This window comes from Mustela nivalis (assembly GCF_964662115.1).
Source record: "Mustela nivalis genome assembly, chromosome: 1".
Classification (NCBI taxonomy): Eukaryota; Metazoa; Chordata; class Mammalia; order Carnivora; family Mustelidae; genus Mustela; species Mustela nivalis.
This window is the reverse complement of record NC_139020.1, coordinates 167,671,740-167,698,258: the sequence shown is the minus strand read 5'-3', so window position 1 is coordinate 167,698,258 and position 26,519 is coordinate 167,671,740. Positions and strand designations below refer to the sequence as shown.

The window sequence follows — 26,519 nt, the reverse complement described above, 5'->3', positions numbered from 1 at the left end:
AATTAAAAATAGAGCGGGGCGCCTGGGTGGCTCAGTGGGTTAAGCCGCTGCCTTCGACTCGGGTCATGATCTCAGGGTCATGGGATCGAGTCCTGCATCGGGCTCTCTGCTCAGCGGGGAGCCTGCTTCCCTTCCTCTCTCTCTGCCTGACTCTCCATCTACTTGTGATTTTTCTCTGTCAAATAAATAAATAAAATCTTAAAAAAAATTGTTAAGAAATTAAAAATAGAGCTGCCCTATGACCCTGCAATTGCACTACTGGGTATTTACCCCAATGATACAGGTGTAGTGAAAAGAAAGACCATCTGTACCCCTATATTCATAGCAGCAATGGCCAAACTGTGGAAAGAACTAAGATGCCATTCAACAGATGAATGGATAAAGAAGATATGGTCCATATATACAATGGGGTATTATGCCTCCATCAGAAAGGATGAAAACCCAACATGGAGGGGACTGGAAGAGATTATGCTGAATGAAATAAGTCAAACAGAGGGAGTCAATTATCATATGGTTTCACTTACTTGTGGAGCGTAAGGAATAACACAGAAGACATTGGGAGATGGAGAGGAGAAGTGAGTTGGGGGAAACCAAAGAGGGAGACAAACCATACGAGACTGCAGACTCTCAGAAACAGAGGGTTTTGGAGGGGAAAGGAGCAGGGAGTTGGGTGAGCCTAGTGGTAGGTATTATGGAGGGCATATATTGCGTGGAGCTCTGGGTGTGGTGCATAAAAAATGAATTTCAAAACACTGAAAAAAAATTAAATTAGATTTAAAAATAATAATAATGTACATACTTTTATTCCTCCAAATGATGCAGCAGAGAAAATTTTGGTGGGTTCTGGACTTTCTTGCCCTTAATTAATTCATAATCTTTCTCTCTCTCACTATTTGCCTACAGCCATCTGTGGGTAAGAAACAGCACAAAAACCATGCCTGAGTCTGTGTTTCATCTTAATGAACCATTGCTTGAAGGAACATCATAGTAAAAAGAAATCCAACTTGTCTAAAGAAAGTAAATGAGCCCTTCTATTCTCCCAAAAGCTTGAGTACCACCTGATTCTTAGCAGAGATAAAAGAGCTTTGAAATTAGATTTAAGTGAGAATCATAGTAATCAAGGGTGCCAACATCTGTTGAACAACAGTAGGAAAAAATTACTTTTTTTGAGGGGAAAACAACCACCTAATCATGTGGTTTCATATAAAGAGGCCTACTTAAAAGTTCACATAATTATTGGATAGCTGTTTCCTTTCTGTCAGTGTTGAGCTAACTAAGTCTTGAGAACTCATTAGGTACAACTGCAGGTGAGTTACTACGATCCTGATCCTCTTTGAACTGCAGATGATGATGCATTTTAGTGACTCTAGCACTTCTGCTGTAAAGAGCTCAACATTAAAGAGGATTTCCAGGCAATATTTTTGTCAGTTAATTGTCATACCATTAGATAATAAGGTTGAATTAAGCACTCTGTGTGTCATGGAGAAAGGAAGACACATTGGGGAGAAGTAGAAGACATTTAGAGGGAGGGATTGGGACTGATTCCGGGAAGGCAGAATAACTAGGGAATTGAGAGAGTGAGGTGAGGGCCTGGAGTATAGGGCCATTGAGGAAGCTACTGAGGGGAAGCTGGAGAGTTAGACAGAAGCCGAGAGGAGGGTGGGAAGGAGAGGGAGAGGGATGCATGGAGAAAGAAACAGAAAGACAGAAAAGAGACATGGAGACAGATGGAAAAAGGTAATATGGAGTGTGGGGTGGGGAAAGAGGGAGATGTGTGTGCTTTGAAAGATGGAAGAAATTTTCTAGACGGAATATACGTTATGAACCCAGTTATAGAGCAACATAATCCTCAAACACAAACCACTGTTGTGGAGAAAGAATAGCATTTATTTTTTTCTTTACATATTGAATCCAGTCTTTCCTGGTTAAAATGAAACTGGCTTTGCAAGCCTGAGACTGTATGAATCTCTCCTTTCCTTTGGTTACCTTACCTTATGAGATGCTCACAGAGCTCGGCCCTGCTGTTTCACAGTGGCCTCCAAGAATGGCATTGTTGTTCTCCAGCTAAGAGGGGGCCAGTCCTCATTTTTGAAGAGAGATGGGCTCCTCCAAGCAGCTTTGTAGAAACAATACTGTGATCAGCTCTATTTGGGGGAGGAAGGGGACCTGGAAAGTATTAGGTTAGTAGTTTTTGTTTTGTTTTGGTTTGTTTTTTGTTTTTTACCCATCTGTAGTAGCAACCTGATTGTTGTAGCTTTTCAGTTTAATATGCACACCGCTCATACATGTGAAGTGCACAGGACAGTGCCTGGCACATTGTAAATACTCAAATGCTATTTTTATTGGTGCAGGTTCCTCCACCATAACTGTTGTAACTACATCATTTTGTCTCTGCAGTGACTCCCCCACACACTTGTGCATCCATCCATTCTTTTCATCATCTTTCATCTCTGTGCAGGTTTGCACAGCGCTCTCAATAGCCTTCCATTGTCATTCTCTTCTTTGTCCCTTCTCTTCTTTGTCATTCTCTTCTATGGCAGGTGTTCGAGCACATATGCTTCTCTGCATACATAACAAATAGTATTTGAGATACACTTTACACATTTACTATTGTGAAATCTTCACCGTTTCTTTTGCTTTCTGAAAAGGGGACATATTTTCTCCCCTTCCTTTCTTTAATTTGTATGACATTTGATTTGAGACATGAAAGTCACTGAGAAGAGAGTTGTCAGAATTTGTTTTTTTCTCACCTGAGACCAAAAGAGCCTTGCATGAATTGACCTGCTTCCCCTTTGCCACAAATATAGCTCCCTTGAGTTATTAAGCTTTGCAGAAGCATTAGCCTTCCCTGGAGGTTGTAAACTTTTCTCTGGTTTCAAAATAGTATGTCTTCATATTTACTCATTTTTTTTTGCATTGGCCTATAATGTTCCCTTAACCTTTAGGGTCTCTCCCAGCTCTTTTGCCCACCCCTCCTTATTATACTTGCTCAACGAGACTTAATTTTTTTTTTCCTCACCACAATTATTACAGTTATGTTTAAATAACTGTTTGCATAACCATGGGTAGAATATCTGTCTGTGTTCCTGGAGTTTAAGCTTCCTGAGAACACATATTGTGTCTCTCTAGTTCATCCCAAGCATGGTGCCGGGAATATAATACATGCTGAAGAAACTGTTAGAGAATTTGATTTGTTCATTAAAGTATTTTTCTATACTAGCCAGTAGCTCTGGACCTAAAACTCACCCTGAGCACACTTGTGAATTCATTTTTAATTATTCAAATTAAGTTGTATCTAATAAGAATAAAGTTATTGTGAGGAAAATGTCTTATTGTGAGTGTTTTAAAGATGGGCTTACAGTTAATGTCCATGAATTTATTCCTTTGTTACCAGTTCTTAGGTGTTCATTTCCCCATTATTATTTACCAGGCAAAAATACTGAGAACTCCCCTCTGACTCTTATACAAGGAAGAGAGAGAATGAGTAAGAGAGAGAGAAAGGGAGAGAAAGAGAGAGGAAAAGAAAAAAGAATGGAGGAAGAAAGGAAAGAAGGAAGGAAAGGGGAGGGTATTCTAGCTCTTTTTCTTTAGTTTGAATATAATTCAGTGATACAGAATTCTGTTGGGACATATAAGGAAAAATGGTTAAAAACCTCAAGATAACATATTCAAAACATATTTGACCTTAATATTCTCTAAGTGCAGAATTATTTTTTCTGTATTTAGCCTCAAAAATTCATCTTGAGGGGTGCCTGGGTGGCTCAGTGGGTTAAAGCCTCTGCCTTCGGCTCAGTTCATGATCCCGGGGTCCTGGGATCGAGCCCCACATCAGTCTCCCTGCTCAGCGGGGAGCCTGCTTCCTCCTCTCTCTAACTGCCTGTCTCTCTGCCTACTTGTGATCTCTCTGTCAAATAAATAAATTAAAAAAAAAATCTTTAAAAAAAAGTCATCTTGATATTCCCCTGGGGAAAATATTTTCACCGTGGAAAAGCATTCAGACCTCTTTGATTTTTCACACCAAACTTTGTGCTCAAATTTCCAATGAAGCCTATCAAAAAATAAAAATTCCTGATCCTCATTACCCAAAATTTGATTTGACCAGGTCTAAAATCTCAGCATAATTAACTTTCAAGAAATTTCTCTGGTGACCCTAATATGTAACTCAAACTGATATTAAAAGCAGATCTAATTCCAGAAGCAACCATTTATTTTTCTATCTTGAGCCACACACTGTTCTAAATAATGTACAAACACATTATAACTCCCACAAGAAACCTATAAACAGGTAAGTGATGTTTTGTAGACAGGAAAAGCAATACTTTGAGATGGTATGATTATGGTTAGGGCTGTTAGCTACCAGGTACCAAGACAGGAGTAAAACCCAGGGCTCTTCAATGCTGAAACTCTTTCTTTTCTCTCATACTATAGAGCTACCTACTAATATCCAGTCATTGTGGCTCATCTAAACTCTAGGGTTCACAAAGATTTGCCTATTAATAGCCCTATACATGTTTGATTTACTGAGGATAACAGATTGGGGAAAATTGACTCTTTGTCATGATTGTTGTGCCCTGTGCTGCTTAATAAAAGTGTTATTGATATTGTGCACACTCTAATCACATGGCTTAGTTCCAAAGTCTCTGGAGAAAGATTTGATGTAATAGAAACTTGATTTGTATGCCGTCAAATCATTTCTAGTCACTCACTGATAGGCCACCTTTTGCTTAATAGTTTAGCTCCTCTGCTGGTCACAGTTGGCCAGGTGGCTGAGTTTTGGTCTCTGAAATACAAGCAGTGGAGCAGCCCTCTGCATCTTGATCCCTCTCTATGCCCTTCATGCATATGTGATTCTTGGAGCCACCATCATTCACCTTTCAGTTAATAAGTCAGTGTGGTAAAGACAGCAAAGCACACATTTAAAATAGACCTAGGTCTCTGATGATATTGTTAAGCCTTGACACTAACCCTAAACTTCAGTCCTCAGAGGACTTGTTAGGAAAAAACATTGCATTCTTTCTGTTTATGGTCCTGTAAGTCATTAATGCTATTACTTTAAGCTAAATGCATTCATCTCTTGACATGATTTGTACTAGATAGAGAAAGCTACATGCGAAACCCCTCACAGATCAGGTTTATTACTTATTCCCACAGAACCTAGAATTGAGTTTTTCATATGGGAGAAACACAGAGACATTTTTGTGGGGATTGGTATGTGTGAGGTCTGTTTTAAAGTTTCAGGATGTCTACTTCCTGTGGTACAGGGCCTGTTGGTCTTTTTGCAGATGTTCTTCCTTCTCAACATAAAGTTCTGTGAGAGTTAGCTTTGGTAAAGAACCTAAATAAAACCAGATCCCAAGCCCTCTGATGTCTATAACCTGGCCTATATTAAGGATGTTAGCTCTGTGACATTAACATTAATCATAACTTGCCTTCTGCTGCAAAAGACATCATCAAAGTATCCAAACCAGGGCCACGAGTCACTGGAGGAACATTGTGATGACAAATTATCTCCTAAACTTTGTTACTTTGCTGTGATTTCCACTAGGAGAAAGACAGTTTCCCAAGGGGCTCATTCTAATAGGGACAACTATATTGAAAACTGCTGTATCCATCATTCAGCAAACAGGTCCCTTCAACCATGCTTCACCATAAGTTGCTTTACCTTGCCATTCAGTCACATTCGACCTTGGAGAACCTATTTGACCCATGATGGGCTAGACTGCATTGCCAGTAATGGAGAAGTTGCAGCCTGATTTATTCTTTCTGACTGGGTGTGTGTAACCACCTACCACCCAGCTACTCTTCTCCTTGCCCTGATTTGAGGAGTAGAGACTCGGGATATTCAGAATAAAGCCAGGTGGCTTGATAAGACCATAGTTTCTGAAAGGATGATACTTACACCATTAATGAACTGATTTGGTGTACACATAAATGAACATTTAAATCTTGTTTTATAATCATGCATTTTAATGTGATTTAAAAATATATTTAGCATATCACATCCATGATTTCATGTATACTCAATAGTGTTATATGTGCATATATGTGCGTGTTTATGTTTCTCTCAGACATATGTTTATCTGTCTGTATGTGTGTATGCTTGTGTGTATACACACATAAATATATGTATATACTTCCCTTTAAAATAGGCTTATTTAAATAAAAATGTATTTTGTTTTAGAGAAATATATTATTATTCAATTGTACAGATGGTACGTGACTTAGTAAAAAAAAAAATTGTAAGTGCATGAATGACTAGTGTTTTGGAAACACCACATAGTACTAATTACTAAATTCTAAGAATGCCACTGGGAAGAAGAAAATGTAATTTTGCAACACAGAAGATAATGTTAGTCAATTGAGAGGTTATGACATGGAGTATCCACTTCAGCTAAATGGAATCCTTCCTAAATGAACTCAAAACATCTCATAAATTGCACTTCATAGTCAGGTTGTCAAATATATGTTGAATTCCTGCTATTTGTAAAGACACTGTCTTAGTCCTGCTAAAATCACAAAAATGTCTAAGAAACACTTGATGGTTTCAGTGATTCTCTGGATATGTATGGAAGAACCTCACTTGAAACCCTCCACTGACTTCTGTCCCAGTTAAAAGAAAACTTTCGGGGCTCCTGGGTGGCTCAATTGGTTAAGCCACTGCCGCCATGACTCAGGTCATGATCCTAGAGTCTGGGAATCAAGTCCCATATTGGGCTTCCCCTTCTCTGCAGAGAGCCTGCCTCTCCCTCTCCTTCTGCCTGCCACTCCCCCTGCTTGTGCTCACATGCTCTGTCAAATAAATAAATAAAATCTTAAAAAAAAAAAAAGAAAAGAAAAAGAAAAGAAAACCCACCTTTCTGTGCCATTTTAGGAGGATTACAACACCCTTGTTTTCTGTCCTTTTATCTGCAACTTTGTATCTGACATGCTGACTTCATTTCCTTTCCTCCAGTATTCCATATTTGTTCCCACTTGAGGACCTGCAAACAAAGTGGTGCTTCTACTTGGTATCTCGTTTCTTTTTTTTCAGTTGGTCTGATTTCTTCCAGTCATTCAGTTCTTCCCTGAATTGTCACTACTTCAGAGATGTCTCTCTTTGCTGAGTCCCTGCAAAAACTTTCTATCTTATTTTTTTATTTGTTTATTTTCTGTATAACATTTAACCACTATCAGAAAATTAATTCTATATTCACTTGCCTATTACCTGTCTCCCCTAATAGAGCAAAAACTCCACAAGTTCAGGGACTATGCCTCTCTTAGTTAATACTATCTTCCCTCTGACCTAAAATTTGAAAAATAAGGTCTAAATGAGGTCTAGGTACTCAACAAACATTTTAAAATAAATGAATACAAAGCAGGTGTGATGGCCCAACTACAAAAACATTGTGTAGTGGAATGAACATGTCTGATGAGGCAATCAGTAGGAATTTCATGGTGGACTTGGTAGAATTTCGGCAAGCAGAGTTAGAAAATGGAGAATTTTCTTGAAAAGGAGAATCATATGATCAAAAGACTAAAAGAAGTAGGAGGACGAATTGGGGAAGATTCTGAAAATGTAGTGGAAGCAGAGACTCCAAGGGTACACACCACCAGATAAGTTAATATGTTAGGAAACAAAGTATCACACTCAAAGCATACTACATTTTTCTTCATATAGCTATTTAACCCGTCTCTGTGAAACTGCAGCATGGATTCTATGGCCAGAAGTCCTAGAAGCCCTGCAACTTAAGTCATAGATGTATTGGCCTTATTCCTCTCCAGTCTTCCAGAGGCTTTTGTCTGTCACAGAACAAGGTCCTCCTGTTGTGGTCCTGTCTTGTGCCTCATAGTTTTTGTATGGCATAAAAGAAGTCTCTTGTCTTACTGAGTCTCAGTTTCCCCTTATGTAAAAAGGTACAGAGATAGCTCTCTGAGGGTTCCATTGGTTCTAGCATTTAAGAATTAGGTAAGAATCTGGGGAACCTGGGTGACTCAGGTGGATAAGTGTCTAGCTCTTGATTTTAGCTCAGTTCATGATATCAGGGTCATAGATTGAGCCTCATGTCAGGCTCTCCAGTCAGTGGGGAGTCTGCTTGGAATTCTCTTCCTCTTCCTCTTCCTCTCTCTCTTCTTCCCCTCTACCCCTTTCCCCCACTCAGCATGTGCTCTCTCTCTCAAATAAATAAATAAATAATCTTTAAAAAAAGAATTACATAAAAATCAGGAATTAAATTTCAAGAATATTTTTTGAAGGGTTCTATGCAGTACCACACTGGCAAGTAAACCAACCCAAAGCAATCCCATTGGATGTATCTGGAAAAGGATATTAAAACTTAAAGGAGGTAAGAGGGTGGTGCCCAGACTAGATCAGTAGTAGAGGTAATGGTGAAAAGTCATCAAATTATATTTTGAAGGTGTATCCAACAGGAATTTCCCTTTTGTCTAGAATGCACTTCAAATCCTTGTAACATTAAATACAATAAAAGTGAAAGTCAACCCAGCATCCCACTAATTACTGCTGCACTGAGTTTATATAGTGTTTGGAGTTTATAGAGCTTCCCATTTCTTATCAAATGTGGTCTCCCCAACAACTCTGTATGGGGAGAGGAGACGGAACAAGTATATATAATTTATCTAATTTATGGGGAAAGCACTAAAACTAAGATTACTTAGAGTTAACTGTCAGAGTCAGGGAGTGTCTGGGTATGTCAGTTGGTTAAACATCCAACTCTTGATTTTGGCCCAGGTCATGATCTTGGGGTCATGGGATTGACCACTGCACCCCCTTGGTGCAGAGTTTGCTGGAGTTTCTCTCTCTCCCTCTCTGCCTGCCCTTCCTCTATAAGGGCTCTATAAACAAACAAACAAACAAATAAATAAATAAATAAATAAATAATACAAAAATAAAATATTTTTAAAAAAATCAGTGAGAGTCAGAACTGAAGCCTCTTGTTTCAATACAGTCTCTTGGGACCAAAGGAGGTAAGCTATGCTCAAAGAAAAGCCATATTGAGATAGGCAATAAGCTATCTTCATTGTATCAAATAGTCATTCTAAGTAGTTTAAATAAACTTTAAAATCATGTATTTATGTCTTTGTGTAATTCCCCTCTGGGTCATATATGAATCTATAACATAATCAATAATAACCAAGTCTTCAAAGATCTCTTCTTTCAATTAAGAGCACACTTCCCTCACATGGATCTGCAAATGCAGTAAGCACCTGTAGCTGGTATTTAGGGAATGTGAATAGCATTTCATGACTACGTGGAGAATATTTGCCTTTTGAATTTCACTATCATGGATGCTGTATATAAATGTCTATATTGCTTCAAATCACTGGACCATGGATATTAAAACTAGTAAACTCTCTTCATTTGATATCATGATTATAGAAATAACAGTTTATCATTGCCCCCAAATAAGCTGAGTATTGAAACCAACAACTTATCTCTTTGATTTTATGATTGTAGAAAAAAATTATGGCCTATAGTATAGCTTGGCATTCTACCAGCTGCACACTGCACCTGCCATAATTTCATAAAAAGAGATTCCTGTCTAGGTCAGAAAAACTCCTGATATTGACTGCCCATAATATTATCTTTTCACATCTACCGAGTTCAGAAGAACATCAGAATTTACATAATAACATTTTTTAAAAAGTTTTAATTTATTCATTTTAGAAAGACAGTATAAGACAGTGAGCAGGGAAAGAGCAGAGGGAGAGAAAGAGAAACAAACTCCCCACTGAGCACAGAGCCTGATGCAGGGCTTGATCCCATGACCCCAAGATCATGATCTGAGCTGAAACTGAGAGTCAGATGCTTGATTGAACCACCCAGATGCCCCACAAAATAACAGTTAAAAGATCAAAATTATTCAAGCCACAGAGAATTGTATTTAACAAGAATTAAATAATATAGGTTGGACCATATGAGTCTTCTCTCAAAGATGTAGTAGGCAGAAATATGGTTAAATATTTGGAATCTCTCTGAAGAAAAGCTCTGGAAAAATCCATCCATCTTTTGTAAATTGCCAGAGTGACTGTTCCAAGGCCACTTGGCTAGGCATATAGACCCGTAACAGATTGGACAGCAATCAGAAGAACAAAGATTAAAGCAGTTAGTAGGTGCCAACTCTTACCCTCCATTGCTAGCATGCTACTTTTTCCTTTTATCAAGTAGATTCCAGTCATATGGGGAATATGTTTTTTTCAGTAATCACAGTAATTGACCACAGGGTATAACCTTTAGCTGACATGGCATTTCATGTGAATACAATGCTTTAGGTTAACTGGTCTCTGATAGAATCTTTACCAACTCCTGTTGAATTAGGAAATTGTTAGTTTCCTTAAAGCACTGTCAGAATTTCAGAGTGGCCCCCCAGAGCATCTGAACTCCAGCATCTTTGGCTTTTAGAGTCAGCCGAAACAGTAGTCAAATAGAGAGCACCTAGAAGATGAGTGTGCTCAATGTCTTAGAGGAATTGACTTAAAAGAGAAATGAGGGTTTTGGAGGGGAGAGAGGTGGAGGGATGGGCAAGCCTGGTGGTGGGTATTAAGGAGGGCACGTATTGCATGGAGCACTGGGTGTGGTGCATAAACAGTGAATCTTGGAACACTGAAAAAAATTTAAAAATTTTTAAAAATTTAGAAGAAAAAAAAAGGAGAAATGGGCTACTTCATGGCAAAGAGCAAAGTCAACCTTATCTCATTAAGGATGGAAGGACTGAATTGAAGAGCTCTGCTGTGTACTCCCTAGGTGTTTGGAGGAATTATTTTGGGGACTATTTTTCCTAAATAACTGGCCAGTCAAGTTCATTCCACTACCTCAAAGAACACATTCTACTAAATATAAAATGACTTCAGTGACTGCTGACTACACCTGTTGGACAGCAGGAGAGGAAAAATACAAGCCAGGGAACAATAAAATGTTTTGGCTCTAAAGATTGTTATTCTAAAGTCCAGATCTTTGTGAAACTGAGAAATAACTTTCCTAAAGATAATTTTAAATATTTAGGGATAAGATAATAATATATCTTCTAAGACATAAACATTTAAGTTACATTATATGTTGAATGTGTTCTCACATTATTGCTGCTGGGATAGTTTTTGATCTTTTTTCTCTACAATAAGCTTCTTCCAAGCAAGAATGATGTCACATCTTTTTTGCATGCTTTACTGTGCCCAGGGTCAGTGTCTCCATCAATGTCTCATGATTGCATTTTCATATTTCCACCTGGTAAGAAGGAGGGCATTCCCCAGAAGTGACAGCTCTTGCCTTCAACCATGGTATTAACTCAGTTTTGGATCAATCACTTATACTATTTTATTCTGGAGAAGTGGGGAAAAAATCCGTGAAGAGCCATAGAATTAGTAACTCCCAATTTCTGACCAAGAGGCTTAAGTGAAATGAAGGTTTTTTGAAAAAAGATTTTTTTCATAAATCTCAGTTGGGTTTGCAGCAAGCTTAGACTGCTCAAGGATGAGAGTTGTGTGTGTGCATCTAGCTTTGCACAGGGCTGCCTCCCCTACGTGTGTACTGTACCAGCAGAGGCAGCCTGCAGCTCCCACAGCTTTCTGCAGCAAGAAGAAAACATAATCAAACACAGCCAGATTCTTGAAATGAAGGAAGCTCATACTGACGGATGATTCTCTTTATTCTTCAGCATTGTTAATTTTGGCACAACTTCTGGCTAGAGAAGAATCACTTACTAAAAACATATCTAATATCTCTGTGGAAGCCAAAGGCCATAGTTAATGAATGCTATGGAAAAGAACATTTCCTCAGATTTGAGAGTGCTTCTAGAGATCATGTTAGGGTAAAAATTCAATTGATTTAACTTCATGCATCAATAGGAGAACATAATTTAAAAGAGATTGTGGGTTTGTGCAGGGGCTGTAGAGATATTATTGCAAATAATGGTAAAATTCAGAGCATGTTTTCCTTGTTTATTTATCAAACATTTATTTAGCATTTACTATGAGTTAGGCCATTGCAAAGGCTCATAAAGTATTCTTTCTTTTATAGGAGCTTAGAATCTAGTGGATAGAAGTAAACTTCAGTATGTAGTGTACTCTGAACATTGATTAGATCCGCAAAACTACCTCAGGCAAAAGTTTTTGCCTTTTTTAATCCATTTCATTCAAAGAGCACAAGATGGGATCTGAGAGATTTGTGTGTCCCGACAGTGAACTCATTGTCTAATTTAGAGGCTTAATGTTTATTGAGTGTTTACTATGTATTGTGCCTGTGTTTAATTCTGGATAAAACCTTTTGGATAGAACTTCATATTGCTTCAGACTGAAGCTTAGAACTAACTAAACTTAGAGCTAACTTAGAACTAACTATACTTAGAATTAACCAAAGGTTAGAAGTTTAAAGCCTTGTTTGAGTTTCATAGGAATTTAAAAGAAGAGCTGGGATTTGAACTCAGACTGTGTGAATCCCAAACCAGTACTCTGAACCATTAATTTATTGCCTCTGTCCTTGAAGAGCCAAGGCTATACTCACAGAATGGGAAGGGTAAAGTGAAGGTCATTTAGGAGAAGTAGATGATACTAGGCATCAAGCTTCCTTAAATAATAAATATGTGAGACTATGGGGTGTAAAAGAAACAGTGTTCCTTTATTGTACCCCTTTGTCTTTAATTCATAGTCCCATAAATAAAGCCCCTGCAGGATCTATGCCCTACCTCTCCATGAAGCACCGAAATTAGTTTGCTTTAATGACATTGCAGTGACTCAGGGAGCCAGAGATGGTATTTTCCCTGACTTCTTTGCATGGTGATTTGTAAGACAAACTATAAGTTTATTCACCCTGGCTTCAGTTGCTTTTCTTAAGTGGATCCTCAATCCAGACTTCTAAACGTGCCAACAAACATCAACAGTGTGTAGGTCCTAGATTCTTTGCTGCTGTAGAGTGAAAAGGATGCAGTCTGCCTGCTGCTCATCCATCCTCCGATGTCAGAGTCCATGATATATATCATTATCACTTTTGTGATTAGCATAAGAAATGTAATTTTATTTTCTACCTCAAGAGTTTATTGAGGGCAGAATGTGCTGTGCTCAAGTCTGTCAACCCTCTGTGCTAGTCATTCTCAACCTTTAGCCTGCCTCCAAATTACCTGCCGAATGTTATTACAGCAGATTCCAAGGCTCAACACCAGAGTATTCAACTCCTTATGTTTGACAGGGCCAAAGAATTTCTGTTTCTAACAAGTTATTGGGTGATGCTGATGCTACTGGGCCAAGTACCACACTTTAAGAACCACTGCTGTTTAATTGGTAATATCATGATTGGGATCATGGGCTCTGGAGCCAGTTTGCCTGCTCAAATGTCAGCCCAACCACTTAAGAGGTGTGTGGCTTTGGACAAATTATTAAACTTCAAGGTGCCTATAGTCTCTCATATGTAAAATGTGGTAATAACAATACCTCCCCATGGGCTTTTTGCAAAGATTAAGTGAGTATAAACATGTTAAGTGCTTAAAAGAGCCCTGGAACTTGGTATTAGCCAATATTATTTATTCATTGCATTTACTCAGCTCAGTGTTCTATACATGGCAGGTGCTCAAATGCTCAGTTTATTGGAATCCAACATCCAGACCTATCTTACATGGGATTCCTTTAAGCATCAGGAGGCACCAGGATGCAAGAGGTTACAGCAGTTCACAGCTGTTTTAGGAAGCCATTTTCAGTTGGAATATTTACTCATAAACTGTTACCCATTGCCTGAGTTTTTTCATTATCAAATTGATGAACAAAGAGGCAGACTTTTGCACAGATTGATGCTCACAACAAAAACACACATTTGTTAGAGGGAAGAAAGACTAAATCACTGAAACATCTTCAGTGCTACCTCTTGGTAAAGGTAGAGCAGGATGCCTCTTTCCAGAAACTGCAAGAGCTTGGAAATAATTGTGTTGGCCTGGTTTTATGACTGGCATTTCCCATGATGATGATTGAAATCCGTCATCTCAATTTTTTGCTCTTTGTATTCTTCTTTCGTGTGTTTACAGTTATGCATTGCCATGAAATTCCTTCACAGCCCCTCAGCTACAAATCACATACAGCAGGTAGGGAAGGAGAGACTCAGGAATCTGGTGCCCCGATGTAGAGGCTACAACTAAAGGGTTGACTATTTGAGTCTAAAATGGGAGCACTCAGGGCACCTGGGTGGCTCAGTGGGTTAAGCAGCTGCCTTCAGCTCAGGTCATGATCTCAGGGTCCTGGGATCGAGTCCCTCGTTGGGCTCTCTGCTCAGGAGGGAACCTGCTTCCCCCCGACCTCTCTCTCTGCCTGCCTCTCCGTCTACTTGTGATCTCTGTCAAATAAATAAATAAAATATTTTTTAAAAAATAAATAAATAAATAAAATGGGAGCACTCAAATTAACAAAGCTGTCTGTCCTCTGACTAAGGTTATCTATATATCTATGTCTATATGACTAATAAATATATATATACATATGTAATGTAACTTTAGTTGTACATTTATCAAATTGTGTTTAATGAAAATAAGAAAATGCATAAAATGGGGAGTGATGAAAAATCCAGAATATGTAATTGTTATAGAGAGATACTGATCTACTATTGAAGTGGCATTTGAATTTTTCATTATGAATATCCAAGTCTGAACTTCATCTGAACTCATAGCACATGGGGTTGCCTATTAAATAATGATAATGATTTCCGCTTGTGACTTGTCATATATGTTCAGGTCTTCATGATCATTCTTTCTGATGACCAGCAAGACTTTTTTGCAGCCTGTTTTAAATGCAGTGTCTAGAATATGAGAAGCACTTGAATAAATGTCAACTCTTACAGACTATAGTTAGCCACTACAATGGGTGAAGATCAAACCAGATTTCAGATGCTTCCTATTTTTCATTCTTATAGCTATCAGAAGAAATTAAGACCAGCAGGAGGCTGAGATAAGATGTGTATTTATGCACATAGAGTTGCAAAAACTAAATCAAGTTTAATTTGGAAAAATATGTTCATTAAATTTAAGAATGCTGGTATATTTATATAAGGCACAGCTGCAGCTTTCAGGCATAGTATAAAGATATTATGATTAGCAATACCATTACAAAGAAGTAATTATAAACCATGAATCAAACCATACCACTTTCCTTCATATATATTGACCACACACTATAAAAGCTACAAATTAATAGCCATTAATCTTGATATTTATGCACCTAGCATACATGTGACAAAGACTCTCATTATGTATTATTTGAATTGGATGATGGTCACCATAGCCGGGTGAGGGCATGCTTATAATAAGGTTTTTATCAGCTATGCTCTGTGTGCGTGGTGATTTTAGTCATGTGAAACCACAGATTTCATATTTTAACAGCATATTTGTCTGCAAGTGGTGTATGCCATATCAACTCTGATGTGTCCCAGAATGACCTGTAGCAATTCTAATAGCCCACCTCAACTTTCTGAATGCTGGATTTGGTGAATTTCAGGAGCCATCAGAAGGTCTCCATATTTTAAGTCTGTGTGGAAAGTAGATGACATGACTTCTTTAGAACTAAGCCAAGTATTGAAATACTAATAAAAATTCCATGAATTTCATTGGGATTGCTTGTTTGATTTCTCCAGTGAATCATTTCCTTGTGAGAAAAATCATATTCTGTGGGGATGCAAAGAGAACAATTACTCCCAGGAATGTCTGGTTGCAACAGTGGTTGTGTGGAGGAAAAAGAAAGAAATGTAGTTTCATTTATTTTTCCTATGGAAATGAGTAATTATAAGATTCATAATTCCCTTAGTCTCCTTACTCTCATTTTATTATCAAGTGAGTAGTAAGAGCACCACTGATAAATAGCCTGTGAGCTAAAGGCATGTACTGCTTCCCTTTATAAGATATCTTTCCCATTTTTGTGTTATTTCACCATGTAAGTCATATCCATTCAATCTAATCTGATACTTCTAGTAATACAGGAATTCTAGGTGAGCTCTGGCACCAAGAAAGACCATAAGTCTAAAACATGAAAGCTTAAACCTATGTGACAATCCCTAACACCTGTTTTGTAACTTTTGACTTTGGCTCACAGCTAGTGAGATCTCATACCATGTCTAAACTCTCTAGAAGAAACCAGACACATAAAATGGTCAGACAGATGGGTTATGAAGGGAAAATACTGTATTAAAAATAAACAGGACATCAATGCCCTTGAGGAACTTTCAGTGTTTTAAGTTTCCCCAAGTTTTCAATCAATCCAGGTTACTTAGTGAAATCGATAAAATGTCATTGCAGTTCCAAAAAAGCCTTCAAGTATGTTTAGAGAGAAGAATGGCTCTGAAATTTTGATGGAGTGCTGTTGCTAGAGTGCTCTCACAACACGCTTAAAAATATTTCAAGCCTGATCCTTACAATGCCTTTGAGTCTCAGACAACACACTGACACCTTTGACACACTTTCTATTTTCTTGTGTAAATGGATATTTGGACCTTACTGGACAGCAATAGATAACTCCTAAAGTGGATCCTTCCACTTTCTGAACTCTGCTTGGGTCACCTGCAACATTAGTGGGTATGCTGACAAGATATTTTTGAGAATGAGTCATGTTAACTTGGAAATTCTCTCAAGTGCTGCAAATTCAATAGGAGTAAATATTTCTATCACAGAACCATCCATACATCCCAACAGCCCATTTTGTTCAAGGGCTTCCACAAATCTACCTTTGACCAAACATAAACCAGACGTAAAGGAGTAAAAACAAAAACAAAAAGATACAACACTTCATTGCCTTGTCCTTGCCTCTCTTCAGAGTTTCTTTCTATCCCATTCTTTAAGGGTGTCCTAGGTTAGAGATGCTAATGAGTCCTATCCATCCCTTCTTCAATACATGTAATTGGTTACAAAGTCTTCAAAGGGCTTCTTTGATATTGTCCTGTACGTAGATCCTTTCCTTTCATTTCTTTCATCCTAATTCTGGCCTTATAGCTAATAGTTATTGTGGGTTTACAGCAAAGCATTGTGCTGAATATTTTCCATACACACTTGCATTTACTTCTTATAATAACCTGAGTGTCATTATTCTTATTTTACAGAAGAGGAAACTGAGGCTGTGACTGATCAAGTGACCTCCTCATAATGTCCCCTGCTAGTAAATTTGTATGATTCTTCTACATGGCACCTTGCGGTCCATGTCCTCAGCCCTCTAATCTAAACTTCACAGAATCATTCTCTTAAGCAGTGACTTTTGACAGCCTGGTTAATCTATTTGGTATTCTAGGCCATATTACCAGGAACTTCAATTTATATCTTGAGAGTTAGATCCCTACTTTTTGTTAATGTATATTCTTTACTCTAACTAGGTCATTCTCCTTACTGATAAGTCCCGACCACACAGCTCTAACCCTATCTCTACACTCAACTTTAATTCACTTCTGTTTCCCCCAATACTGGTTCCTGGAATGTTCCTTATTCATTTATTCCCTCTATTCATATGGTAGTGATAGCTTCTCTAGCAAATAGATTGCCAAATACATAAAGATACAACTATGATAGAATAATATATCCATGATCAGCAAGTGGCTCTTGTCCACACAGTGATTCATAGGCCCAGACACCTCTCAACCACATGACCCCTCCATTCCTCACAGACTGGTCCTCCTGCCAGTAACATCAGCATTACCTGAAAGCTTGTTAGAGATGCAGACTAAAAGGCTGTATCCCAGAGGCACTAAATCAGAAACCAAGGGGAAAAGGCCAAGAAATTTATATTTGCAAAAGCCCTCCACGTGGTTCTGATGTACACCAAGCTTGAGAATCACTATTTCACAGCCTCATAGTCACCTGCCCCCAGAATATGGAAACTCAGAGACTATGGACTAGATACACCTGCACCTTAAAAGCATTATCCCAGAAGCAATGCACATCACTTTCGTCCATGGTTTTTTTTCCTAAGATTTTTGTATTTATTTGGAAGAGAGAGAGTGAACATGAGCAGGGGAAGGGGCAGAGGGAGAAGGAGAAGCAGACTCCCTGCTGAGCAGGGAACGCATGTGGGGCTCGATGCCAGGACCTGGGGATCATGGCCTGAGCGGAGGGCAGACACATAACAACTGAGCCACCCAGACACCTCACTTCCATCTATATTTTATTGGTGAGTGCTAATTAAACAGCTCTACTTCCATGCAAGGGGGCCTGGAGTGTGATGTGTGGTCTCTGTAGGCCTCTTCTCAGTAGTATATTACATAGACAGAGACAGACTGAATTCAGTTTCTTGTAAGAAACCATCTTCTCTGCCTGGTTTCCATATAGCATGCTTTAGAACACAGCCTGACAGGTTCTTAAAGTCTGTTTCAGTGGCTCGGTCAGTTTAGTTCCTCAAAATGAATATTTTTATTCCTTTTCCCTCTTTATTGGACTTTGATTTTCTTCATCATTTTGCTTGGTTACAGCCTGACATAAATTTCTTTCTCCATTCATTAAGAGACCTGCCATTGCAAACTTGCATTTGCAGGTTGCTATAACATGTCAGCTTATTTCCTATTAGCATAAAGTGGCCCAGCTGATGGGCTTGTTGTGTAGAGCTCAGAACATAATGGCTAGCTATGCCTCAAGCACAGTATGAGCATTTTTATTTTTGAATTGGTCTTCTCTACATGTATTCTGCACTGATACTCATTGGCACTCAAGTCTTCAAGTTGTTCCCTGGACAAGAGGGGATTTTTTTTTAACTCATGGTATCAAAGTAGGCGAATTGAAACTTTGCTGTCTGCCTCAGCTCTGTGCAACATAAGAAGCCAAATTCATCGCCATGACTGGGCTCAACCCCTGGGAACATTCCATAGTTTAGGAAATGACCAAATCGTTATGAAACCAGATATTTTATTTACTACCTAATATAAAACAACTTTCCATTTTCCCTATAACAAGATTCAGAAAGGTTATTTTTGGCCTGCTAAGGATTTAGCTTAAATAATCAAGCATCTAATTATACACTACTTATAAATAACCAAATATCTGTACACTTTCTGCACTTTAATCAAATATCTATTAATCTATGGATTTTATATGCACATTTTTAATTCACATGAAGAATGACATACTCATTTAGAATTATTCATTTTCTTTTCTCAAAATAATTAATCTCAAGTGTTTCATAAGCATGTTTAAGCCCAATTCCTTTGTCTTCTCTAGAGCTACTTTTTGAATCATTTTGTAGTTTTCCTGAGCATATTATCTTGACTTCCTCTTACATTTTTTGAAATACAGTCTTTGTTCCATGTAGATATGGGGTCATAGATGGAATTGTTGATCCTAGTACAGTAAGTGCTTAATCACAAAACATAAGAACAATACCCTTTCATATTGTTTAAAGTTTCCTTCATTCCTTAAATGTTCACAGTGTTCTTCTCCAATATAGTCATGTACATACTGCTTTCTAAAATGACTTAGAAAAGGTTATTTTTAAGGTTGCTAATCCTTGTCCCTTTTAGCTTATTCCACTGAGAGTAATTCATAGCTATGTGCTACACTTATTTTGGGCTCTTTTTTTTTTTTTTTTAGTGAAACTTGGTAATGCTCTAAACTAGCATAGGTTGAGGTTTTACAGGTTAGGGTCTTTTCTCATGGTGTCCTGAAATTCCAAATAGGGTAAACCAGAGAATGCTCTGTTGTATGAATAATTTTATATGAATTCAATTATAAGCAAATTCCCTTTGGTGTGACATAAAAGGAAAAGACAATATATGATCATATGATAAAGTTCGAGGGGAAATCTGTAACACCTGTAGGACATCAGATTAAATTCTCATCAAATTCTTGTTTATTCTTATACCAACCCTGTGTGGTGGGGTTTTGTCTTCCTGTTTGTCATAAAGATGGAGAAACTCTTGAGATTTAAGTGATTTTCATAGACTTCCCAGTCAGTGAAGGATGAAACCAGGATTCAAGCCCAGGCTGGTCTCACTGTATAGCCCAGGATACTACTTACCCCTTCTTCTCCTAGGAAGGAGATCTTAATGCAAGGAGGCTCCATTTCATCAGAGGAAAGTGATTTCCCTCGATTGCCATTGCATATCAGACAGGAGATATTCATCTAGTGTCCCAGAAAACTAAAAAAATCATATAGGAACTTCGTGTTATCCTCTCACCATCTTCAGGTCCTTTTCCCCCACCATCCAGTTGGCCACCTTGTGTGCTGAGCCAGCTCCCTCCATCATCATAAGAACAGCACCTTTATAATCTTGGAACTCCACTGAAGCCGTGGTTCAGTGCTACTGAACTGTCCAAACAGGTGAAAATAAACAAAGAATTTTACTTTTTTACACATATCCTTAAGGATACACAAGAAAACGCAATGCAGTTCACGGAGCTTTGTGGCATTACTCTCCTTCCATTCTTGCCACTTTTCTCTCACAAGAAACTCTTCAGTACTGAATTACAAAAAACTTCTTCAGGATCGTCCTTGCCCTAAGATTTCCATTTCTCCTCTTACGTTCTTTTCCACCTGAATTCTCCAGGTTGTAGTTCCCAAAAACATGTTTCCTTTTGCGGGGTGCTATACAAATACTGAGACAATATTTAAAACCAGAGATTTCCCATAACATCACTATCTCTGGCATCCTTTAAAATAAAATCAGAATGTTGTGCTGCACTGCCTCTTTTCTGGGCAGGTGATAGTCACAGCTGAAGAGCTTTCTGCAGCAGAGAATACCATCTTTGGCAAGGACATACGCCCTTCTCATGTACCCCATGTATCACTGTCCCTGCTCTCACTGGTCTTTCTGATGTTCAACCTGACTGATTACCATGTATCCTAGCTTTTATACTCTGTGCTTCCTCATAATAAGGTACTCTTTCTTTGTCTTCATCTCTTTATCAAAAGTGGGACATTAAAATGCTGGCCAGGAGGATTGTTAATAAGAAAATTAGTTATTTGTGGCTATGAAAAAATACTGCTTCCAACCAAATAAATCAGTACTCGCACAGCTTAACTCATGTCAGTTACCTGTCTGGCCCCTGTAGGCATGTGAAATGATCACCTCAGTATAGATCCCTTAATGTTGTGCTACATCGCTGTCTTCCTCTGCTCCATTTCTCCTCTAACCTAGTCTAAGATTTCACATTACAGGCAACTCTCCTGAGAGGCTTGGAAGTTGAAAATCAGATTCACAATTTAGGGGTGATATTTGGAGAGCTGGGGGATGGAGTTAGATCTATAAAACATCCAGGAATAAAAAGAAGAGATATTTCATATGTGGAGATTATTATTCTGGAGTCCAAGTGATGGTCAGGTAAGAAAGGACAGACATCAGCTTATTACCAGAAATCTAGTTAATTAGGTCCACAAGCGAGAATATATTAATCAAGTCCCAGGAGGTCACCACCCAGTCATTCAGTTAACAATAAACATTCTTAAAAGTTGAAGGAATTTGGGGCACCTGGGTGACTCAGCTGGTTTAGTGTCAACCTCCTATTTTCAGCTCATGTCGTGATCTTGGGGTCCTGAGATCAAGCCCCACATCGGGCTCTGCTCAGCGTGGAATCTGCTTGTCCTTCTCCCTCTGCTCTTCCTCCTCCCCCCAACTCAGTCGCTCTCTCTCTCTTGAATTAATAAATAAAATCTTTTTAAAAAGTTGAAGGAATTCAATGACCATATAGACCAGAGTTTTGATATTTTTCATAGAGCACTATTCTTAAAGATCTCTGTACTGAAAGGATCCTGTGGTCAAATATATTGGAAATATATTTGGAATATATATAGGAAAATCTAAACATATCTGAAATATATATATTGGAAAATATAGTTTACTATTTTTTTTTATTCCTGGAAGATTCAAAGTATATTTTAATTCTATAAAGGCTCTGAGAGGTCCTGCAATAAAGAAACCAATTTAACTAGAACATACTGCTTCCAAAATTTATTTCTCCATGGCACTGTTCTTGCAAGTAATAATTTTTAACTTCTTGTGGGATTAAAGTTCCATCTAATTCCTTTTGTGATAAGCATTATAGAATACAGATTATTTTTATAGGTGATTGCCCCTTTTTATCATTTCTTTTTCTTTATGAGCCTGCCCCTCACTATACTGCGTACATACTTTATAAACTTGAACTCAGAAAATTTCCTTAGGTCTGTATATTTTATTTCAAAATGACTTTGCCTTTACTATTTTACAGGATGTGTGTGTGTGTGTGTGTGTGTGTGTGTGTGTGTGTGTGTGTTTTGAAGTTTTTACTCAAAATTTTCTTTTAATAGACACTAAAAAATAACAAGCATATCCCTTTGAATGTCTCCATCCAAGAAATGTATTTTCTATTCTCTGACTTTCTTTTTTGTAGCACAATTTCTTTTAGTTGATTTGTATCTTTATAAATGAGTTCAGCACATGGCATGTGATAGCTGTGAAGAAAATATTTGTGGAACTATACTGAGCTGAATATAAACTTCATGCTAAGTAAGGCATTTACTCTGTAATTCCTGTTATTTTCCCATTATTTATCATTTCTTCCCTCTTTTAGAATTCAGTCTCAAACAGGATTGTTCGCAAGGTTTCTTCTGATCTCTGAGAAGTGAGTTAGTCAGCCAGACAAATAAGGTCTTTATGAGTTACTGAGCTTTTTAGCAGACATAATTTGCCAGTAAAAATCTGGCTGTTGATAGAGAACTGTTTTACAATGATTGATATTCTTCTTTGATGTTGGGGAAAACTTGTTTTTATCCTGAAATTTCAATTTTGTAATGTTGGCAAGCATGAAGATACCTTTATATTTGTTTTTTTGGTTTTTTTTTTGTAAAGATTTTATTTACTTATTTGACAGACAGAGATCACAAGTAGGCAGAGAGGCAGGCAGAGAGAGAGGAGGAAGCAGGCTCCCCGCTAAGCAGAGAGCCCTATGTGAGGCTCCATCCCAGGACCTCGGGATCATGACCCGAGCCAAAGGCAGAGGCTTTAACCCACTGAGCCACCCAGGCGCTCCAAAGATGCCTTTATATTGTTTGTGTGTGTGTGTGTGTGTGCGCGCGCGCGCGCGCACGCGTGCGCACCCATGCACATGTACCTACTTGTATAAAGAGAATGAATGAATGAATGAATGAATATATCTTTGGATCGACCTGCATGTGTTTATTCACAAACCATTTTTATCTGAGAAGAAAGTAACATCAGCAAATATTCAAAAAATAAAGCCTAGAGTTTACATTTTAAAAATCTGTATGCATTTAGATTATTTGGAACAAAAGGCAATTAAAATTAATTAAAAAGTTATAAAAATGTATAAGTATACTCTTTGGGGAAATAAAACTTGACAAAGTGTGTATGTGTTAAATCACACTTTAATACATCAGGTAACAACCATTTGGGATCACCATAAAAATTATAATTATGTAAATGTTTCCAAAGTTCTACAAAGCCATATTATTTGTCATTTATACTGAATATTTTCCTAATATTACTTGCTCACTGATATCTCTATTATTCAGTTCTTTTGCTTAGCTCAACTATAGGAATTCTAATCCATCTGTGTCAAATAATATTGTAACTAAACAAATGGGCCTGCTAAACTATTTGTCTGCATCAATGGAGGCTGTTTTTACCAATCTGTGAAGTTTCCTGGTGGGCCAAAATGGCATGTGATGTCATGATGATTAGCATGGCTAGAAGTATGTAGGCTGATTAAGAGTAGATAATCATCAAAACATAATAAATAAAATTCCTGTATAACATGCTGGGTTGAACTAATATCATAAGTCTCCAAAGATTTTCTTTACTTTTATTTTTAATTTTCATTTCTCAGAAGCCCCTATATTTTAAAAGGTCAGAGATTCTCTGTAGTCATGTTGCAAGATAATTCCATCCTGAGCATATTTTTTCAGAAGTTCTGAAAATATATCTAACATGTGGTCTTTGTCATAGTGTCTAACCCCAAAATTCTTTCTAAAAACAAATAAACAAACAAACAAACAAAAACCTCTTTTGATGATTTCAGTGATAAGTTAGAATTCCCAAGTGCCATGGTATAACTAGTGTTACTATTTATTTATGTGTTTGCTTAGCCACTTGTTTTATTTTATTTATTATCTATCTTTGACCCAAGCAGAAATTTGGTATTCTAAATAGCCACTTCAGACTTATAAATAATAAGTATATGCTTTTTCTGTTTAATTTTTTTTTAATAGCTTTTAGAATTCATCAGGCTGCCTCTATTCTGTGCATTTTTGTTATCCTGAATTCTGAACACCAGCCAACTAAAAACTACAAGTCTAGATCCAAAGTCACTCAAGGTCATCCTTGCTTTATTTGCTAACCATATGCTATTGCAGCCTTGTTTCTCTTGACCCCAATTGTCTGGCTATTTCCTGTGCATGATTTCATTTCTGTTCTTTGTACTTGACATGACTATTTAGTTTTCTGGCTTTCTAAAGTATTCTGGCTAAGACTCGCATCTCTGAGTCTATGTGTGTGTGTGTGTGTGTACATGTGTGTGTGTTTGTGGTTCAGATCATACCCTATAGGCTACCTTGTCCTCTTTCTGGAAGTTAAGAAACCACTCAAGCACAACTGTATTATTCAGGTGGCTCTTCAGTTGCAAACAACAGAAACTAGTGCATACCAGTAATATTTTTTTTAAGATCTTATTTATTTTATGAGAAAGAGAAAGTAGGGGGAGGACCAGAGGACAGGGGCCAGCACACTCTGTGTTGAACACAGAGCCTGACATGGGGCCTGATCTCAGGACTCTGAGATCATGACCTGAACTGAAACCAAGAGTCAGACACTTACTGAGCCACCCAGATGCACCTAATACATAATTTAAGAAAAATGTATATTGAAAATGTATGGCTTATAGAAATGGGGAGGGAAAAAAAAGCCCAAAAGGACAGGAAGTAGGACAGCTCAGAAGATTTAGGAGCCTATGGATATTTTCTTCTGGCCGCTCAATACATACTTGGCCCCAAATGAGTTCTCAAAAACTTATGTTGAAGGAAGGAGAAAAGATTGGATAAATATTGCTTATAGAGAACTGTAGGCGACAGAATTAATTCAAGATTGGTAACTATAGAATTGGAGGATCACTAGGGAAGATTTCTGGTGATTTTAAGGGTTATCACATATCAATAAATTTTGACAAGTAGGTTATTCAAGTCCTAAGTTTCATCTTTGATGGTAGAGTCATACTGCAGTGCTTTTGTATGTCATTATGATCTGGGACATAGATGAATGAAATTTGAAGCTGTGTATTATTAGCACTCAAGTGGGAAGCAAGAAGCAAAATAGTCATAATTATTTTGGACATTTTAAAAACATAGCATAACAGGTTCCCATAATCAAAGATACATCCTAGTTTTAAAAAGCCTATTGTCATATACTAAAGAAGTTTATATATATGGGGTCAAAAACCAAAATGGATTAAAATGATCATGCTTGAGAATAATTGTTCTTTGTTTATTATTTCAGCAGAATTTGAAAGTGGTATTGACATGAGATACACAATTTTTAAGAAACATTGGGAGAATATTTTTTTTCAAAGCCAATTATTGTAATATAATTCCTATGTGAACTCTCCCATATGTTAAATATAATTAATGTCTATTTATTTAGAAACCTCTTTGTAGGTAACATGCATAACAGCCCTAAACCTAGAAGTCCAAGTTTATGGGTAGTATAATAAAAAGATGTATTTGTTCAAATATCAATTCTACTGCTTCTTACTTATCAGGCCACATTATTCCAAACTCCAGTTTCTTATATCTGAAAATAGCGGCAGTGATCTAATAGATCTCACAGGGTCACTGTGATAGTTAAATGACACTGTATACAAAGTAGAAAAAGCCATGTTTGCTCTGTTAGCATAATTCCATGACTCGGCCAATACTAAGGACTCCAAAAAAAAAAAAAAACAGTCAAGATAAATAAAGATAGGGAAAATCCACTTTATCTAATACTTGTGCCAGTATGACCAAAGGAGCAAGTTATGCAGCATAATGAATATTATTTAATAACCCAAGCTATGAGAGACTTTGGGAAATACAACCACCCTCTAGACCTTCTCCTTGGCTCATGTATAATTTTCCCCATAATCCACTAACCAGAACATCAGTTGCATCTCATACTACTCACTCACAAAACCTATTTTTTCTCTACATAAGATTAACAGAGGGTGTATAATACACATATTTTCCCCTCTATCCCCTCTATATCCGTTTCCTAGTAATGGTGCCTCTGTTTGTCTCTGGAGAGTCATTCCCCAGTAAGAACCAATAGTGTAAAATCATGTCTAACATGTACCTCTGTATTTTTATATTTAAACATATGGTAAAATCCTACATGGTTTTAAATTTTACATGTATTCTTTTAAATGTCATATGTCATGTCTATTTTTTTGTCTCAGTCAATATTATTTGTCAGGGATACATTATGTTTCAAAGATTTAATTTATCTTAATTCATTTAGTTCTTATTTATTCATTTTAATTATGCTTATGATTATGCCAGACTTTATTTATCCATTTACATGTTGGAAGGATATTTAGTGTATTCCCGAATTTTCATTCTTACCACTTGCAAAG

The 26,519-nt window shown here is 37.5% G+C and overlaps 1 protein-coding gene across 7 annotated transcripts in view; it reads left to right on the top strand.

Annotated features, from left to right (window-relative positions):
- Nucleotides 1-26,519, top strand: part of GRM7 (glutamate metabotropic receptor 7) — a 924,866-nt gene that overhangs the window by 497,268 nt on the left and 401,079 nt on the right. The window lies entirely within an intron of this gene.